The sequence below is a fragment of the Mus pahari genome, chromosome 13, assembly GCF_900095145.1.
Source record: "Mus pahari chromosome 13, PAHARI_EIJ_v1.1, whole genome shotgun sequence".
Classification (NCBI taxonomy): Eukaryota; Metazoa; Chordata; class Mammalia; order Rodentia; family Muridae; genus Mus; species Mus pahari.
Window position 1 is genome coordinate 27,057,724 of NC_034602.1, and position 6,418 is coordinate 27,064,141.

Sequence of the window (6,418 nt, forward strand, 5' to 3'; positions counted from 1 at the left end):
TAGGTTCGCTATTTTTTGTTTGTTTAATTCAGTTTATCACATGGAGTTGACTGGACACTGTATGACAACACCATCAGTGTCCTCTGGTTGCAGTAAAAGTCCCACCTTTGTTGAACAGTCCTTCCCCAGGCTCTTGAATGTGTTCGGGATTCTGGCACACAGTCTCCATGTTCCCACATCTCTGTGTCCAATGTCCCATTTTGCACAAAATATTCCCGTCATTTGGAATTAGAGCTCATCCCATACCAGCATGACTTAAATAACCACACGTAAAACAATCCCATTTCTAAACTTAGTTCACAATTCTGAGGTCTTGGGGTTAAGACTTTCACATATAAACTGGGGATAGTCCATTAAACCATAACAAGTCATATTTGATCTTACCATGGCCAAGATATATCACATGGTGCAGGTTCAAAGCCCATGCAACTGTGTGTGTCTGAACCTGAAAAGGACTTGCTCACTAGTCTTTCTCCAGACACACCATGTTCCTCAGCTCTGGACCTAGGACGATACGCATGAGCAGTGAGAAGCTGCACACTCTTAGGATCCTCACTTTATGCCAGTGGCCCCTGCCTCCACTCAGTAACTGTACTTCTTACACTAGCCACCGGCTCTACTGCACTAGCCCACGCTACCCTTCCTGAGGACCCAGTGTACTTTATTTATGAGGCAGGATCACTGTATAGCCCTGGCTGGCCTGAAACTTACTCTATAGACTGAGTACAGGCTGGTCTTGAATTCAGATTCCCCTGCTTCTGCCTCCCAAGTGCTGGGATTTATAGGCATGTGCCACTATGAACGTTCTTTAAAAATTTGTTAAACATTTATTTACTTACTTATTTGGGAACTGGGTGCAGTTCCTAGAACTCACAATAGCAGCTTACAACCAGCTGGAACACCAGTTCTAGAGAATCTGATACCCTTTTCTGGCCTCCTCGGGCATCATGAATATATGTGTGTGCGCGCGCCCGCACGCACACACACACACACACACACACACATACACACACACAGAGGCAAAGCACTCATACATCAAATGAAGTTTTAATATATTTATTTTGTATGTATGCACAGCATGTGTAGAGATCAGAAACAACTTGCAGGAGTCGGCTCTCTCTTTCCACACTGTGGGTTCTGGTGCTTGAAGTTGGGTTATAAACGGAAAGGTCTTTACCCACTGAGCCATCTTGCCAGCTCCCTCTGAACATTTTCAGTAAACTATTCTCAACACCACACTACCTATGACAAATACTCCAATTAAACAGCATATTGAGGTCTGCTCCTAAGTCCTTTCTATTTTCAAATACAATGCCTCTGCCTAGTAGTCTCCCCCACAAGTCTCCAGCAGGATTATAAAGCTCTTAGGCTAACTTCTACTGGCTCACTCATGTTACCTGTGTCGGCTTGGGATGCAGTGCCTTCTTACCCACTGTGACTGGCCTCGTCTTGCAGCCTCCTAGGAATGATGCCCCTGAAACCCGCAGCTTCTCTGTGCTGCTGCTCCCAAGACGCTTCTACACCACTTCTCCACACTGCTCCCATTCTACAGACTTCAGGATCCCTGGACTTCTCGGCTTTCAAGGCAGGAACTTCCTCTGAGGTTTGTCATCCTGTTTACACCACGAGATGGAAGCCTCCACTGCCACCACACTGCAGAGGTCTCCAGCTTGCAGGGTCACAGGCCTCTGGATGGGACTTGCACAGGCAGGCCACCTGACGTGGAATTTAATAAGGATTTGCAGCACAATAGGATCTGGGTGAACAACAGGCTCCAGATCAGTCTGGAAATAGCAAGGACAGGTGGAGAAAGTCACCTTTGAGCAGCAGGCTCAAAGCAAGTACCCAGCCAACACAGACCTTGACACCAAGTTCAAATCTAAGCTTGGTAACCTACTCCATCGCCTCCATTCTGGCTCCTAACATATTACATAGGAAGAAAAGTGCTCAAGTCCTGCTTAAACAGCTTGACTTTAAGCACAAAACCTGGAGCCTAAACTACAAAAACTAGCCAACAGAGAATTATCTGTATCATGTTGCTCCCACTACACAGACAAAAGCACATAGAGGTAGTTCTTTTTTTTTTTTTTTTTTTTTTTTGTTTTTCAAAACAGGGTTTCTCTGTGTAGCCCTGGCTGTCCTGAACTCACTCTGTAGACCAGGCTGGCCTCGAACTCAGAAATTTGCCTGCCTCTGCCTCCCGAGTGCTGGGATTAAAGGTGTGTGCCACCACGCCTGGTGCCTTAGGTAGTTCTGACAGAGAAGCCCACCAGTTAGTTCTGTTAAACCGAAGTCATCTCAAATTCAAGAACAGCAGGCATACAATGCCAGGTTTTCAGTTTCTTTCTTTAGTTTTTCTCTCAAAAAAAAAAAAAAAATGAAAGTTAAGCACAATGGTCCACACCTATCATCTCAGCTACTCAAGAGGCTGGGGCAGGGAAACTTATCAAGTCTAGTGACCGGAAGCTAGCCTGGGTAACAAAAAGAGATTTTCATCTCTTAAAATATAGACAAGTACGGATATGGATACAGATATAGATATAGGTAGATATAGCGATACACAGGACTGGAGAGATGGGCTCAGCAGTTAAGTGCATTTGCCAATCTTCCAAAGGACCTGGGTTCTATTCCAATCACCTGCATGACAGTTTGCACAACCATCTAACTCCAGTTCCAGGAGATCCAATGACCTCTCTGGCCTCTTCAGGGCGTCAAGCATGCAACTGGTTCACATACAGACATGCAGACAAAATGCTCTCACACATACAAATAAATCTTTAAAACAAAACCACAGGAGGGCCAGCAAGACAGCTCAGAGAGTAAAAGGCTCACCTCTAAGCCTGACAACCCGAGTTTGGTTCCCTAGAACGGAAATGGTAGAGAGTTGACTCCCACACTATAGCTGGTCTTTACTACTTTGTGGGGTTTTCTTTTTCCCACCTTCTATCACACCCCTCCCCAGTTTTACCTCCTATCAGTAGGTAAGAGAGAAAGAGGATAGAGGGGACAGAGACACCTCTGAATCTAACTTACTTCTTGTATCTTCTTTGAGCACGACTATTAACAAACCATCCGCCTCCTCTTCTGGCTCTAACATTTATATACCCTCTGAAAAGTTCCCAGAATTCCAAATGTCACACAATCACAGAAACTATCTGCAGCTGGCAAAACCACACCTCTGCTAAAGCACAAGGCAAACCACTCAATTGCTGCAGACAGCCGGAAACAGCACCATATCTCCACACCTGGGATTAAAGTGAAAACAATATTTCTGTGTGGGCTTTTGTTTTTGTTTTTCAAGACAAGTTTTCTCTGTATTGTAGCCCTGGCTATTGTGGAACTATCAGGCTGAACTCAAACTCACAGAGATCCACATGCCTCTTTCTACAGAATGCTAGGCGAGTGCCACCACGATCAACTTACTTCTGTGTTTAAAGGAAACCATGCTGGGCGGTGGTGACGCACACCTTTAATCCCAGCACTTGGGTGGCAGAGGCAGGCAGATTTCTGAGATTGAGGCCAGACTGGTCTACAGAGTGAGTTCCAGGACAGCCAGGGCTACACAGAGAAACCCTGTCTCGAGAAAAAGAAAGAAAGAAAGAAAGAAAGAAAGAAAGAAAGAAAGAAAGAAAGAAAGAAAGAAAGAAAGAAAGAAACAAACCACGTGCACACACACAATAATTTTAATGTAGAAAACTTGAAAAATAACTAATAATCTGAATGCACATCAGTTATACCTGTCAAGTCATGAGCAAAGGCGTTAGCAAAGGCCCGAGACACCTACACTCCTTTCAGGAAAAGCAGTCTATTACCACCTTGACAGTGGTCAGAAGCTAGGCAGTACAGACTAAAGTGAAAAGAGTACTCCATCTGCCAGGCTCTTAGAGACAAATCCCAAAGGCAGCATGCTAGGAGACATGTGACAATGGCCTAGGGAATCCCTGTATGTATGTGAGGTCTAGCGTGAGACCCACCTGACCAACCCTCCCAAGACCCTAAACATGGCACTACCCCACTAAGCTGCTATAGAATTCCACACCCCAGCAACCATGGACAAAAATCAATGATTATTACCGTTTCCAGCTACCAACTGTGGAGGTGATTTGTTATGCTGCCATAGTAGCCCAAACAATGCCCTGTTCTTCTCCTGGGGCCAGTCACCACTCCTACAGGAAACCAGGGAAGATGGAGGACTGGAATCTCATGTGCCACAAAAGGCGAGCAAACGAAAACAGGACAGACGACCAACTTAGATTACTGTCCTTTGGCAGTCACTGATCAGCTGGGGCCAAAACGTTACATTTAGATGTCATGCGGATTCAGGAGTGCCTGGAAAAAAGCCTTGTTTGGGTGCCACAAAGCTGGTCTTACTGATAAACTGTACAAGTTTTTTTTGGAAAGCATTTTCAAAACAAAATGAGGAAAGGGCAAAACCTCCCCCAACATGGCAAATCAACATCTTGATAGTATGAAAACCCGTAACTAGTTGATTTGGACAGCAGGATGTTTATGTAAAAAGTGTAGAGGAGCAAAAGTCAATTCAATTCATGCACTCCCTCACAAGCTAAAGAAAAAAAAAAAAAAAACATACTTTGGGATCAAGAGATGCCAAAAAGCATTTGACAAAATGCAGGAGACAATCTATTTGTGATCAACACACAGAGAGAGACAGAGAAATAGACAGACAGACAGACAGACAAGAGGGGCAAACACACCACACACACAAAAGCAGGGTCAGGTGGTGGTGCACTCCGTTAGTCCCAGCACTGGAGACACAGAGGCAGGCTGGTCTACAGAATGAGTTCTGGGACAGCCAGGGCTACACAGAGAAATAATATCTTAAAAAAATAAATAGGTGAAAACAAAACCCCCCAGGAACAGATGCCTAGCACACACAAAAATCTGGGTCCCACACCCTAGTACCAGGAAGAAAAGGAAAAAAGGAAGAGGGTGAACGGGTGTTACTATTTGGATGTTCCCTTCCGTATCTCAGGCGTTTCAGGGTTATTACATCATGAGAACTCGTCTCTAATGAAATGTAAGAGGCTTCTGCAGTTCACCCTTTTGCTTTCCAGTTCATGTGGGGACAGCTCCTCTCTTGGGCCTTGTAAAACCACAGCCTTTTCTTTCCCTCCTAATACATGAGGACTGAACCTCCTTCTGTAGGCTTCCTTCCCTCCCATCCTACAAGAACATGGTTTTTCCCTCCCTTCTACAAGAGACATAACCTTCCCTTCTACCCCAGAAGAACAAAGTCTTCCCCTGCCTTCTACTACATAAAGGACAGGGCCTTCCTTTTTTTTTTTTTTTTTTTTTTTTTTTTTCTTTTGAGACAGGGTTTCTCTGTGTAGCCCTGGTTGTCCTGGAACTCACTTTGTAGACCTGGCTGTCCTCGAACTCAGAAATCCGCCTGCCTCTGCCTCCCCTGTGCTGGGATTAAAGGCGTGCGCCACCACGCCCGCCCCCCCCTTAACAAAACCTTTCCCTCCCTTTCCACATAAGACAAAGCCTTCTCCTTCCATTCTATCACAAAATGACATGACTCTGTCCTTCCTTCCTTCCTAATGTGAGGACATGCCTCCCTTTCTTGCACCAGACAGACATGCCCTTCTTCCTCTATCACACTACATGAAAACATGGCTTCCTCTACCACATGTGAAAGCATGGTCTCCTCCCTCCAGGACATGTGAGGATGTGGTCTCCTTCCTCCTACCACATTAAGGGCATGGGCTTCTCCCTGATTTCTATCACATGAGAACACAGTCTCCTGTCTCCATCGCATTACGTGAAAACATGGCATCCTCTACCACACCATGTAAAGGTATGGCCTTTTCCATCCATTGCACAAAGGAAGGGAAGGACATGCCTCTTCTTTCTCACATTAAAGGCAAAGCCTTCTCCCTCCTGCCTCATGACACCATGGCCTTCCTCACTGCCACCAGGCGAGAATGCATCCTTCTTTCCATCTAGAAGATGCAATATCAAGGCTTCATTTGGGAACATAGTCTACCCTGCTGACTGACTCCTTTGTACTGAACTTCCCAGCCTCCAGAACTAGTAATATAAGTTTCTACTCTTTATAATTACTCGGTGTAATATGCTTTACATATAAAGTTTGGCTCTCATTCATGTTTTCGGACTTATTATCTAAGTTATTAGTATAAGGTTAGAACAGGGCTTAGAAGCAATCTCTGTGATCTCCCTCACCTAAGATCTTTTCCCCAAATAAGATAATTTAATAGTAGAAACTCTAGTATTAAGTTCTCTTTAGATAATGTCTTGTAGCCGGGCGTGGTGGCGCACACCTTTAATCCCAGCACTAGGGAGGCAGAGGCAGGCGGATTTCTGAGTTCGAGGCCAGCCTGGTCCACAAAGTGAGTTCCAGGACAGCCAGGGCTACACAGAGAAACCCTGTCTC

General features: G+C 45.1%; 1 protein-coding gene across 8 annotated transcripts in view; it reads right to left on the reverse strand.

The window, feature by feature from the left end:
- Positions 1-6,418, reverse strand: part of Fam53a (family with sequence similarity 53 member A) — a 33,477-nt gene that overhangs the window by 23,074 nt on the left and 3,985 nt on the right. For 2 of the 8 annotated variants that reach the window (XM_029545283.1, XM_029545281.1), the window contains exon 3: positions 1,430-1,784. The exons of 4 other annotated variants lie outside the window; for them this stretch is intronic. The gene's annotated coding sequence lies outside the window, so the exon portion shown is untranslated. Of the gene's footprint in view, positions 1-384; positions 505-1,429; positions 1,785-2,832; positions 2,863-6,418 lie in introns of those variants that run through there. 2 more of the 8 variants (XM_029545279.1, XM_029545280.1) reach the window with 2 other exon arrangements.